A 14,712-nucleotide genomic window follows, 5' to 3' on the forward strand; every position below is an offset into this window, starting at 1 on the left:
CTACTGCTAACTGCTTACTCTCACCCGTTTTTTCTGCATCCATCTCTCCGGCTTTGATTTTCCGTAAAGAGAAGCTCATCCCATTTCAGTAATTATTTACCCAACTTTTTTTGCATCCGAGGCAAACTGTTTGGATTCATTTTTTCCCCAGCTCTGTAAGATTTGTTTGGCTGTCGAAGTCAAATGAGGTTAAAATACGGATAGCTTGTGGCAAGGCGAAAGGATGTGTGTGGGTGTGGGCTTTGGCCGTAAAATATTTTGGCTCAAACAGATAACGTTACTTGCTCAAATAGATTTGCTTCCCAGCTGAGTGGAGCATCGATTCTGTGCACGTTGGATAAATATCAGAGTCGGAAAAGCAGGACGGAAAATGCAAATAAGGAGGAAATCCAAAGCAATCACCCTACCCACGTTGAAAGCGAAACCAATCCAAATCATCAAGATATATTATTGAAACAGCGAGAGATATTAATTTGCCTTCCTTATTTAAGGCAACTTATTGAATGGCAGCTTAAATCATAAATACCCTCAACTTAGTGTGCTAGAATTTGGCCCTAATTAGTTTCTGGCATTTCCCCCAAAGAACAGCCAAATCTGCAATAACAAATAGCTGCCGTAAATCAATTGGAACAGAAACTAGGAATTATATGAGCCATATATATGCCCACAAAACGGTCCCATAACTTTCCGCGCCATTGCAAATGGCTGCACCGTCCGACCCCCCAGAGCACCCATTCTCCGCCGATTTTGTCTGTCTATATTGTGTGTGGACTACTGGTGAATAACTCACAATTCGAGCGGAGCGATTCATGAGTGTGCCAAATGCTGTTTGTTTCCCGCAGCACTCTTTTTTGCCAACTTTTTTCGGTTCATGGTGAAAATAGAGAGCGAGCGGGAAATGAAAAATATTTCATGGCAGCGATGAAAGCAAAGGCTGGCCTAGTCCTGCTGTGGAATAACTAATAAATTGGCGCTTAATCAACTTCTGGGCCAAGCGAGAAACAAAACAAACAACGGACGGAGCATTTGGCCACATGCACCAGCTGCCACACAGAATGTTGCAACACTGCAGTCGGGATGTTGGGATGAAAATTGTGTATCAAGTGGAATTAATTTAACTCACGGACCGCATTCGCTGGCGCCTCTTGCAGCGTCTTTTTATACAGATATGGCAAAAGTAAATAAAATGCAATCAAATTAAATGCAGCACAAACACAGAGGGGAGCAGCAGCAGCAGCAACAGCCGCGGACTAGCAACACAAAACTGAAGTGGCAGCAACTTCAGCGGCAACAACTGCGAGTGCACTCGAGAACAGGGCCAGAAGTTTGGGGATTGGCGGGCTCTGGCGCTAGTTGAGTCCAAGTAAAGACCACTTCTGAGGGCCCAAGTCCCCACTATCCAGTATCCACTTTACGCTCCTAACTCCCACCATAATCCCTCCCCTCAGCCTGTTGCGCCGCCCTTTCTTGCCACAGCGTGGTGCAACATTGTTGTAGTTACTCTAGACCCTAGTCTGCAGACTCTCGGTGTTTTGTTTGGTAGGCCCAGCGGAAGCTGGAAAAATAATAACAACAGGCGCATAAATTTCACCAGCCACCGCAGCAACAGCCAACAAGAACCACCAAGAAGGAGCGAAAAAAACACTAGAGCTGGTCTAAATATACTATAATCTCAGTCTTGCTGTGAAAGTTTTCAATTTATGCGGTTCTATGACATTTATCAGGCAGTGAAAATGTTGTTGTTTTGTATCAATTAAAGTGCACAGCCTCGAGAAAGTTGGAGGTGCAGACTAAAATGGTTGGCAAACATTTTCCAAGAGGACACCTACTTCACTAGATGCATTTAAAATTTAAAGGTCCGTAGAAACCAGACCAGATATTGAGAGTCTTTAGACATATAGATGTGACATGATTGTTTATTATTTCTTTAAAATAAATAAAAATAAAAATATTCTAAAATCCTATTCCAAAATATGTCTAACAATATTTGTAAGTTCTAAGTTTAAAGTCATTTCTTAGTTGTTAATAACTGAACTATTTCTGGTAGTATTTCTTGGATTTAAAGGATGTTGAACATGTAATTTCCAAATGGAAAGGTATCATCTCAAATACAGCCCCAACCATCTTGAACTTCTTGGCTGCCCCATCTTTCGTCAGCTTCGAGTAGTTTCTGTTGTCGTCGCGGCTCTGACTTGTATTTATTTTGATTTGGCAGGCTCCTTTTGTTGCCGGCGCTAGCATTTGTTAGTTAATGATGATGAAGCGCAGCATGTTGAAAGGCAAATAAACAGCGGGGAGGTCTGCAGATGTTTCCCCACACACGCCCACACACTCGCTTTAATTAAGCAAACATTGAGAATGCTCAGCGTAGCGGGTAAAAAATTCATTAAAACAAAGTTCCACCCAAAACCCCCGACTAAAACAGCGGGGAAAACGCATTGCTCTGGGGTCGCTGTTTTTTCGCCCAGCCGCCTTAGAGCAAACAAAACGCACGCGCGTCACTCGCAGACATTTAATTTGCATAAAAAGTTTGCCGCCACCCGACTTTGCGACTACTCCTGAATTCCTAGCCCTCCCTGGTATCCTTGCCATCCCTGCCATCCTCACCAGCGGGAATTCGTGGAAAGGACATGGAGCGGCATCTTGGGTCCACCGATCCTTTGTGGGCGGCGGCGGTTGTTTGACTGCGGCAGCGACCCGCGACAATGTCGAGTATAATGGCAATTGGCGAAATTTGCATAATGTTAATTTTAATTTGAAATTTGGCCACTCGACGGTAGCCCGGCTCCACCGCATTTATCTTACAACGTGTTGATGCGGTACATAAAATGCTCAGCAGCTCGGACCCTGAAATAATGGAAATTATTACCCGAGGCCTTAGACTAGACAACGTTTAAGGAGTAAAGTTCCTTTCATTTGTTAAGTCTGTTTATTTTAAAGAAATTCTTCAGGCTTACGAATAAAAGCTCACTTGAAACCTATTTTAGTAGCATCCTAAGCTGCTAACAATGAGGAAATAAAATCAAAGTCATAAATTCTTTTGCCTTCAATTAAAAAATTGTTGCTCAAGTATTTTGATTACCCATATCTTGAGCTTTTAAATCTCTTGAAGCGTTTACAATAAAATAAAGAAATTACCAAAGAACTTAAGCCAGAGATACGCATTCTTTTGGTTAAGCCAAATATGTTTTCAATTGTTTTGTCAGTGGCTAAATGAATTTCACTTTGAAAAGCCTTAGCCATCTGAAACAACAAAATATTCAAATGCCATAGGCTGAGCAGAAGATGTTTAATTAAGATCTGCCTTCTGGGTGTGAAATTTTATTTGCTTTCAGTGGAATTATATTTGACACTAAATAATTAAGCAGCAAGGCAATGAATTCGCAAGTAGGCCAAACTTTGCCAGGGATTTACTTATTTATTTGTAATTATGTTGAGTTTGTAGGCAAACAAATAGGAGAAGGCGCATAAAGTCAGATTATTTAAATAGAACACAGCCAAGATTTAATCTGCATAAGCTGCAGTAATTTTCTTGCTGGCCGAGCATACACACTTCTTCCTCCTCAAATTGGTGGTCTGTGGCCTGGCCTAAAAGCGATCGACTATCTTTCAGCTGCAACCACTTTTGCACTCTTGGCCTGCGGCAGGCAAAGTTGGTGCACTTTTTTTATGGGACTGGGCAGGCCCTGTCATAATGCGACTTGCAGTGGCTTGAGGTCGGTGGCCACGGTGGCCACAATCGGGATTTATGTGACCCCTTTTGTGGGGCAAGTGTTCCGGGCACCGGCAGTTATGTTATGGCCATACCATAAAGTGCATAATTGGCCGTGTTGGCCCAGTCGGAGATTTATGCAGCTGCTGCTCCTGTTTCCTGCTCCTTGAATCTGCATAATTAGCGCACTGGCACTTGTGCCTAATGACCCTGTTCTACACGGCCACGTCACATTAGGCCCGTCCAGATGGGCTGGCAGCTGGCAGGATGGAGGCCGAAAGGTCAGCACCCGCAATAAATAATATTGCCATAGGTATGTGCACTCGCCCATTGAGGTTCATGCTTCTCGGGCTTCTCCGTGGCAGGCGAACCCAAGTGCATTGCCCTGCTGGCAAATCATGCCGTCTAAATTTGTATTTATTAGACAATGAGCCACGGGGCGTATGTGTAATATGCCATGCTATGCCATTAGATGCATTCCAATCCAGCCTGACAGCCCCACAGAGAGTGTGTGTTTTCCCTAGCCTGTGGTTACAACATGACCGGCAATCTTCGAGAGCCCGAGTGTGGGTGCAGCAAAGTCCGGATTAGCCACGAGATTCTCCTTTCTTCTCGGTGGCTAGGAACTGTTGGGAGCTGTTGGCAACTGGCAACGGTTCTATTGAACCCGTTTGAAGTGCCCACATTATCATATATTCTCCATGTCTGAGGTCCCGCCCCGGAAAATCCAATAAAAATAATGAAGCCAGAGTCGCAGCAATGGCGACGGAGAGTGTGCCATAAAAAAGCAGCTGAGCAGCGCATGAGAAATATAAAAAGTTAAAATAATAGAAAGCTGCTGCTGCTGCTGGCGCTGCTACTTTGTGTGCTGCATATTTTGACTGCAGAATAAATAGACTTTTGCATACGAGACTGGGAATGCGTTTATGCTCGCATGCATGTGGCACATTCTCAATTTATTTACCAAGCGGGACCCTCAGTCAGTGCTCCGCTGTGTGGCAGTTGTAGCGAGACATGTATGAAATACAGGAGAAGTCAAGGGCGTGGCACCACAGCTCTCTGATCCTGGCATTTTTGGCAGCTGAGTTCCGTATTTAAGCAATCACGGTCGCTCTGCGGCACTCGGAGCCGAGAAACATCAAACATTCTGCGGGGAAACGGGCCCGGAGACAGACTCACCCGGCACAGGCATCCATCCCACACCATTCACACTCAATCACACACTCGCTGACCGTTCAATGGGCAAATAACATGTCAAGTCTCATTATGTTTCACAACTCGAGCAGCCACATTCATGGGAACAGTGGGGCAGCAGTAGAAAGGCATACGAAGAAATGATAATACAAATTTTTCCAATAAAATAGGAATGTATAATCCAATATTTGTATGAATGCTCCCGGCTTTTAGGATTTATACATTTTATTCTAAGACTTATAATGACTTTTTGTACATTTTCATAAAGTTTTTATTGTAAAGATGGTTTTATGTTTTTGTTTTCAAGTTGCAAGTCATAAAAGGTACAAAACGAAGCCAAATTGTAAGCAATAAACAGCTTAAAAATATTACTATGAACGTGGCAAATATGAAAGGTTAATATATAACCTCCAGAAAGGCGGCAAAACCCAATTCAGAACAGCTTTACTGCCTTGTGGTGGCAATTATTTGCACGTTATCAGCAAATATGAAGGCATTATTATAAATCGTCGTTTAATCACCCGTAGGACCACTGTGGCATTTCCCTGTGGCCAGGCCGCATCGACGGCCACAGCATCGTTTTTATCAGCCAGCCTGCGCCCTTTCCCCGCGGCAGCCACTGGCCAGGCCATTGTCCCCTCCCCGGAAATCCATCTACTTCCATGTCTGCGGCTGTGTGTCTGCTAAAATGGCTGGCAATTTAGAATTTATGGCAGCTGCATGATTTGTATGATACGAACGTAAGCAGTTTGCACTCACGTACCAGGGGGGCAAAAGCACATATATATAGATTTGCCCCCCCAGAAGGGGGCAGGAAGTGGTGGCACAAAGGGTTGCCGGTGTCCGCATCTGTATCAGTCTGTATGTATCTGACCATCTGTATCTGCATCTGTATCTGTGCCCCGGGCAGCGGCGCATTTGTCTATTTGAACTTGCGCTGGGCGCAGTGTGATCATTTAATTTGAATTCGCGTCTGACATACCCGCGGGCTCAACATTAAACAGCGCAGGATGCGCAGGGCCATTTATATGTATACCAAGTGAGTAAAAACCGTGGTATATTTTAGCCGCCGCTCATTTGCATTTGCCCAGTGAAATTGGTTAATTTCATTCCCATGTAGCTGGCCACAGAATCGGGCGGTGGTGGCTCGCCTGTAATTTGCTCATTAAAGCGACGGGACAGCTGCCAAATGGACGCAGGATGCTCGACGTGGATGCAGGATGATGGATGCCGTTGTGGATGTGCATGTGGATGCCTCGGCCATGGGCATCCGGCCATTCAGCTGTTGCTTTTGCCTGTGTTGCCTGTGCATCGCATTATGCGCGTAAGCGTAAAACTTTCAATTATTTAAATTATGCCACACGAACAATGCCACAAAGGCTTCAAGCCGTAGCATATGCCACCGAAAGCATCAGCTGCAGGTTGCTCCTGCTGCTGTTCCTGTTCCCTGCATCTGCTGTTGTTGTTGCGGCCGATGTTGCCACTGCAACAATGTTTCCAACATTGTCGCTCGTCTGCAGATACCATGTTACAAAATTGCCGCAAGTTAAACGCATGTCGACGCAGACCCATCCTCAGTGTGGGTATGTACGCACCCCAGCCCCAAACATTTCGCCACCCACCCCATCTCCATGGCCTGCAACTCTACACCACCCACATAATTCATTCATATCATCAGTGTTCGCGCCACGGATGAGACATTCTCAGATGAGTGATGGCTCCAACATATCGCGCATATCGGCAACATAACCATTGTGTAAATGTCACTTCATCCGTCCCCAGCCCTCTCCCATACCACACCATCCCGATTCCGATCCCATACCATCCCCAAGTGGGATGCTGAGGTGTCAGCAAGAGCGACTGTTTTCGCTCCCCTCCATTTATTGGGAATATTGCACATTCGCCGGGTGTAGCTCGTCAAAAGAAGGAACTACTGAAGCGTGATCTGCTAGTTTGCTTATACACTAAGGAAAATAAGCCATGCATGTATATATTATACAAATTATTTGTATTATTATTATTATAGTGCTTGGAATTACCAATAAAAAAGAGAACAAAATATACCTTTTGTTGTATGAATATTGTAAAACATTAAATAGTTCTGCTTACTATGAAATTCTGCATATAAGATATTTTTAAGGGTCTTAAAAAGAATAAAAATATGCAATTTCTGATCCTTAGCAAGTTTATATTTTTAGATATTCAAATTTAAAATTTGCCATATTTTTGGAAAATACATTTTTATGGGGGTTACAAAAAGGGAGTCTTGAGTCTGATAAATAGATACATTTTTGAAGCAAAGTAAGTAAAGTATAAATGTTTTCTCTGAGTGCTGGTTACCCGCTGGCTGTTTATCTGGGGTGCAAATTCATGTGGGAATATATATGAGAAATTATTTACACTGCTTTTTTGCTGAGGAATCGCGCACACAACCCCAGAGGAACATGAGGGGTGGTGGTAGCCGCTGCAAAGGAACTCCAATTTGCAGGACTTGGCGGCATCGGACGGGCACTGTCAAACAAGTTGTATGGCTCGATGGGCAGCCACCTCATCCGCATCCATCTCATCCACCTCCTCATCCACATCCACCGACGCTGACATCACAATTAAGCCATAACTCATCGGGCAATGGCAATATGTGAGCTGCATTTTGTATTGTGTCAGTGGCTCGGTTACATTCCATTACGGCCATAAAAAGAGGCTTACCACCGATGAGGATGTCCGAAAAAGAGAAGAAACGGCTTAAATCCGCACAAATGCCACACACGAACTGCAGCAGCAAAAGGCGGCAGCGGGCAGCAGGCCAAATAAACCATTCGGAGGCGCAAAAAGAGTGTCACAGATACAGATTCGGATACAGATACGGCCGCCCATGCATATAGATATAGGGACACATATTGCCATTCATTGCTCCTCTGCCCGCTTGATATTCGCGTGTATTTACTTTGTATCACTTGTCACATTTTTTATTGTCATTGCCCGCCGCGCCGCAGTGGGTGCTGTGATTTTTTACGGCTCATCTGTAGGGGTTCGGATCCGCTATTATTATTATTGTTATTATATCATTCTTCATCAGCTTGATTCGCCCATTCATTGTTGTGTTTATAGGGGGCGCAGCAGCAGCAGCAGAGAGAAATAATATATCTTTCATTATTTGCTTGACGCTGTCGCAGCTGCTGAAGGGATTAATTTCTTGATTTACCCATGGAATATATTTACATTCTCAGCTCTATAGAGGGAGTCTCAGCCGCTTTGTTCTTTCGCCGTTGTCCCTGGCAGCGTTTTGCTCCACCCAGTTTCGCTGCGGTCTTGGGGTTTTCTTCTCTTTTTTTTGTATTTCCAACTGTGCAATTGCGTGGAAGCGTATTGAAAGCGAGTCCCGAGCACTCGGAACTCGAAACCAGCGGAAAATATGCTAATGCCATTCGATCAGGGGGTTCCCGTGGGGGCGGAGTGGGAGGGGCCAGTCAGCCATCAGTCAACAGCGTGTCAGACGCGCGGAAAGTGAAATGAAATTCTTATTTTACATTTTTTTCTTATTTTCCTTTTCACTTCTAAGCGCCAAACACTTTCTATTGTGCAGAGGGCTTTACGCCCTCCCCATCCACCGACGTATTTTTCCAGGGGATTATCATCCAACCATTTCTCTTTTTTCCCCGCCGGGGTGTGCGTTCAAATTGTTTTAGATTCCGCCTTTGTGGATACTCTATTGCTTATTTTGGACCAAAAATAACAAAACAACTTCCGAGGGATTATCCTTGGGATGCTATATTAGTGCCGTATTTGTTTTCTATTTATTTGTAAAACGGAAAAACAAAAACAATTCAAATCTCGAGGCCACTGAAGGCGGAAAAAGGGTTTGCATATACAAGTTTGCTTTATCCCAAAGCCGTTTACCAATTACTTAAACATAAGGTAAAGCCCCCGGGGATTTACAAGTGTTTTTCCTCCGCTTTTCTGTTTACTTTTCCCTCTTTCTGTTGGCTGTCCACAGCGAAGGACAGGCCTTTTAATAAACTGGACTCTTAAGGACCTCCGAAAATAAGTGACAGCATAACCATTAAATCGAATGACTTAAAGTTTTCAAAACAATGTGAGAAAGTTTTCCACTTGAGAAAGGTCTTAGACTACATTAAGTACTGGATTTAATCAGGAATCCCCATTTGAAAGCCTTGCCAGGATTCAAAACAAACTGACTGCCGGCTGTCCCAGTTGTCACAATGCAAATTATGATACCCCGTCGGCAGAGTCCTTCAAATTGTGGTTTAATCAAATTGCATTTAAAATGCAGAGGGGGGAAAAGCCAAGCTGCAAGCTGCGCAAGGAAAAGCGTAATGCAAATCTCTGGACGGCTGGAAAGCGCGAAAAATGCGAACGGCAGGGAAATTAATTATTTTATTAACGCTCAACAAAAGAACAAGACGTGAAAAACACAGCGCTCATAAATAACAAAGTGAATTGAATTTCCCGCCGCTCTATTAAAATCACATTACCTATCGTAAAATGCCATTTAAATCATAAAAATTCCCCATAACAATAAAGCATTAATTTTAAGCAAATAAAAAATAATGTGCTGAACGCATAAATCAGAGCCGGAACTGCAATAAATTATGCAATTTGCATTTAAAACCGAAATATAAATAACAAACAAATAAGTTGGAAAACAAAAAGGAGCAATAAGCAATAAGCCGCAAACAACAATTTTCCGGTGGCAGCAACAAACAAAAGTGAAGCTAATTTGTCAGCTTGTTGATTTCGATGGAATGGGTTTTGGATTGGCATTCAAAATGGGATTCGGATTCGGATTGGGTCAGCCAGATGCCAGCGAGACCACAAAGCCATGAAGCCGTCACTCAATCAGATAGCAAAAGCGAATTGAAAACCGTGCGCGTACAGTGAATGCAATTTACAATTAAGCGAAGAATGGTTTTTTGCCAGCCCCGCTCGCTGGCAATTACCTATAATATTTATGGGCAAACCGCAAAACATTTGTCCACCGTTGCATTTACATGTGTAATTGGCGGTGTGGGCGTGGCACTCGCTAATTAATTGCCCCCCGGGGGCAACCTGTTGGAGTGTGCACACTCGCACTACGTATACGCAATGTCGGTCATTAGTTAACCCCTTTGGAGAAGAACCGAAGGATTTGGCCACTAATGAGCATTTTGGGCATTTAATTAAAGAGGAAATAATGGCAAGGACGTGTCGACAAATCGATATGCCTGGCGTTCCATAATGCAACAGATTTGTCAGACATTTGCCTTCTGGCCTTGGCAACACAAGCACAGAGAAAAAAATTTGATAAAACTAGAAATGCTTTGTTATTTAACATGACATTTATATGTTTTTGGAATTTTGTCTTATTTCTAAGAAGTTTTATGTCTTATTTTATTGAGAATGAAATTAAACATGTCAAAAAGGATAATGTAGTAAATATGAATCACTCTTGTTCTGAAGAATTTGGGTTCTCTTGTTACCATGCTCTGAAGAATTCGCGGTATTTTCCTGATTAAGGATTTCTGTGCGGTTTGTAGTGGATAAAACTGTCAAATATGCTAAGTTCTTCAATATTGGTGTATCTTATTCTAAAGAATATTCCATTGACTTGTATAATTGATCCAATTTCTTTGAGTGCACCCATCGCCAGCTGCCAACATTTGCACTTGTCATCTGTGTGTGCGTGTTGTCTGGGTTTTCGCTTTGCCAAACCGCCTGGCATTTACCTCGTGCAAATGTTCGCCTGTAAATAAAACCAGACGATGCCAGGCATCGAAGGATCCGAGTTACTCAGCTTGTGTGCGAGACTTCCTGTGTTTCAGTTACTGTTTCCGTTTCCCCTCGCACCCACACCCACACCCACGCACACCCTGTCAGACAGCCAATAAAAGTTTGTCATAATGCATTTGTCGAACATCAGACATCGCCCGAGGCCCACTAATTTGGTTCTGACCATTGTTGATTACTTGCCGGCGATAATGATCTGGCCTTTATGGAGCTTTCGATTACGCATCTTGCGCATAAGACGAGCATAAGTCAATTAGGGTCATTCGTGTTCATTGGAGTGAAATAATTAGCCATGTCCATAGTTACCACTTCAATTGAATTATGGAACAAAGCTTGTCCTTTAAATTGGCAGCCTGAGTTTAAGTTGACCCGGTATCCCTGCTTGGCTTACTGATTTACTGGACTTGAACTTTAATACGGACATGAAGAACAGGTTTCTGGCCTAATGAGCACACATATATCACATCGGATAAAGGCCAAATCATATACAGGCAGGGATTCTCCTCGTGTTTTTGTAAGGCAACCAAGCAGGTTTCCAGGAAGAAACCGTATCGCTCTACAATTACAGTCTCCCAGAAAGGAGTCCCTGGGACAACATGAGACACTTTGGCGAACAAAACACCGCGGGCGAAGGAGACAAGCTGCAGGAGAATAAAAAGGGCAAAAAGACCGGGGGATAAAGAGTTATTTTGTATGGAAAGTATCGCATATCAGCAGACGACAAGGACAAGGACAACGCCGAGTGGCAGGACGAAAGTTGCCGCCCTTTCTGTTTGCCTGTAATGTAGCGCAGCATTTTCGCATTCGCATTTATTGAGGATTTACAGCGGCAACTTGCAGACAAACAACTAGCAACACAACATTTGCTATACCTCGTCCTTTGTTTTTTAGCCAGCCGCCCAACCACCCATCGCCACCGGCTACATAATTTCATTTGCATTGGCAAAGTGGTGAGGAAAATAGGCGGAGCGGGCACTCCTAAGTCGGAAAATGCGTGACTCCCCAAGCGGGCAGGAAAAACTTTTGCATTTATGTCCGCAGCCGGAAGGAGCAAATGCTTCAAGTATGCTTGCCATTTCGTATTTGGCTGCATTTGGAATCGCACATTCTGCATCCTGCAGCCGGCGCTTGCCTGCCACTGACGCACGTACGAAGGACACCGGGGAACTGAGCGCAAGGACGACACACGTCACGGCAAAAGTTAAAAGTTTGCCATCAATGTTTGCATTTCAAGTTTCACTCCTGGCTGGCAGTTCATTTTGCGCTGCGCACAGACGTCCTTGACAGGATGACAGGGATCCTGGGAACTGGATACTGGTGCTGCGGACTTTAAATGAAAATTTCATTGCCTCTTTAACTTATGCGCGTTCGCCTTTAAGCACAGCTAATGAAACTGCCGAGTGGCTGCCTTAAAGCCCGGCAATCCGATTCCGAGGCAGCAAAACTTTTTGCATAGCTCAAAGACAAGCAGCAGGTGCACTTATAGATAAAAGTTCCCCAAGAATATGGGTTGAGCTTACTTTGGCCCAGCAATTTTAATAATAAAGCTAGAGTCAGAACTATGCGAGCAGGCTAAACATTTAGGTTTTTAATAAAAATTGCATAAACAGGTTCAAACCACAAAATTGCATTACTTTTGCCAGCTTAAAAGCGGAAGTATTCTCAAAATTCCACATTGTAACCTTTGGCTCTATAACAGACTTTAAAGATTTTCCTCTGGGCTCTGATTTATTTATTGGGTTTTTCATTTTGAGGGCAGAGCAAATTCCTGGGAAATCATTCTGGCAGCTCACCCAATCAGCCCTCTATTCAAATCGAGCCCAAAAGAGTTATCCTTTCAGTGAAAAATCAATTGAGCTTTGACCACAAAACAGAGCCCGGCCAAGTCAAGTCTTTGAACCCCGAATCGCCTGCTGCCCTGCCGGCTGGCAACTTGGCAAATTAGATGAATCTCTGGGAGAATGAACAAGCCCCAAGTGTGGCGGCAAAGTTAGTTGATGTTGCAGCCAGGCGGCGAAACTTCAATTCCCCGATCAGGTGCAGAACCATTCGGGGTTGGCCTGCGAGATACAAGCTGGGAAATGGGCATGTAGCTCTAGTCCTTTCAGTCCTGGCAGCCCCATCTCTCCGGGGTGTTTGCCAACTTGTTTAGCCGTTGTTTGCTGGCTGTACATGTTGTCGTGGTGTTGTACGCACGTAAACGATGCCAAGTCGGGTATTTATTACGCTCACAACTTGACATAATTCCCAATTTCTGGGGGTGGCATGGTATGGTATGCGTCTGATTCCGACTGAGCTGATGCAGCAGCAGTTGAACTAATGCCATCGATAGAGATTTATAGCTCCGCTGGCACGTTCGATTGCCTGCAGCAGTAGCAGCATCATCATCATCATCATCATCATCACATCTGTAAAAGCGGGAAAACACATTGAAGGCGACAGGACTGCCATCAAGTTGGGCGGAAAGGAAACAAGTTGCGACTTAACAACTTCATCGGCTGGCAGCGCACTTAGTTTGCCCGACAGCCTATATATGTATCTATGAGGTGGTATATATGTGCTCGCAATGAGATTTCTTAGCGCATTAAGCAGCAGTATCAACAGGAGCTGGAAAAACAACAAATAAATGCCATTAGCAGCCAACAAACTGTAAGCCAAAATGGCGCCATCAACGCGAAAATAATACGGAAAATGCGGCGTTAATGGCAACGATGAAAGAAGGATTGGGAAAGCGCGGGGAAAACCCGGGGAAAACCCGGGTGGGGCAGAGACACAGGGCACCCATGTGCAGGCAAACGATGTTATGATTATGATTATTATGTTGCTATTAGATTAAGAGCAATTTTAACTTTTTCCGCTCGCTCACAAAGGCCTTCCGCCTTCGCCCTTTGCCACCACCGCCCATATTTCCTGCCCAGCCCCCGCTCGATTTTCCGTGCTTTACTTTCTTTTTTCGTGCGTCAACGCTTTCCGTTTGGCTTTGGCTTACGACACTTGACGCTCAAGTTCCTCCACCCCCATCCAAGGGCTCCCAACTTTCGTCCACCCCGCCGGGCAGAGTTACTCCTTCATTGTTTCTGGCCCGGGTCTTAGCCACGCTTAATTGGTTGGCTTTTATTACTCGGCAAGTGCTGCAAGCGCATAATTTGCGACTACGACGAACAGTGGGGCAAGCTTTAAGATTAGGAAAATTTCATGGATGGCTTAGCGGAGCACTTCTAGGGGTGTTCTTGGCGGATCTATTGATTGGGGTAAGCCGATAGGAAGAAGCTCGATTAAACGATGTTTCTTAATTGTTTAACTATCAAACAAGCAAGTGTTCCTTTTAAGGTTCTATTCTAAGAAATATCTGTTAGAATGGATTAGGTAATTATTAAAATCGTTTATCTCATTAAAAGTATCTTTAACTCTTATGAAGAAGATAGAAATCAATTGAATATATTACAAATATTTTCATTATTAAAGTAAGACATCATTATTAAAATGTAGTTCCTATTTGTTTTTTTTATTCCGTGGGTTACTATCAAGGTTCTTAAATTCTTATATTCTAAATGGAAAACTATAAATATTTTCCATCTCAAAGTCAGGAGAGGCCACATATTCATTTGTATCTCAAGGAAAGTTATAAGTAGCTAATTGCCAATATACCGTCGTTTCTATTTAGGGAACACCCACCAGGTAATCCCCAAGTTTGGCGAGAGCCTTAACATTTCTTGTAAATATACTCTATTAGTCTTCCTTCCTTTGCCCTGGCCTTCGTACTTTCTTGCTCCTGATCTAGGAAATCTTTTTTTAATTAAATAAGCATCCGTAGAATAGGAGAAAGGGCGGCACCTTAGCCCGCGCCATGCTGGCTGCCTCGCCTCGCACCTACAACAGCCTGCAACATGGCCACGCCCACTTTTCCAACGCCCCGACCCAGCTTACCGCCCGCAGAGAGGGGGGAGGGCATGCCTTTGGTAGTTTGTGGCGCCATTTTAGCGCGAAATGAATTTAAATTGTTTGCCGGCGTTTCCTGCATT

General features: G+C 44.0%; 1 protein-coding gene across 19 annotated transcripts in view; it reads left to right on the top strand.

Annotated features, from left to right (window-relative positions):
- Window positions 1-14,712, top strand: part of LOC108023087 (collagen alpha chain CG42342) — a 70,111-nt gene that overhangs the window by 33,308 nt on the left and 22,091 nt on the right. The window lies entirely within an intron of this gene.

Source organism: Drosophila biarmipes, chromosome 3R (assembly GCF_025231255.1).
Source record: "Drosophila biarmipes strain raj3 chromosome 3R, RU_DBia_V1.1, whole genome shotgun sequence".
Lineage (NCBI taxonomy): Eukaryota > Metazoa > Arthropoda > Insecta > Diptera > Drosophilidae > Drosophila > Drosophila biarmipes.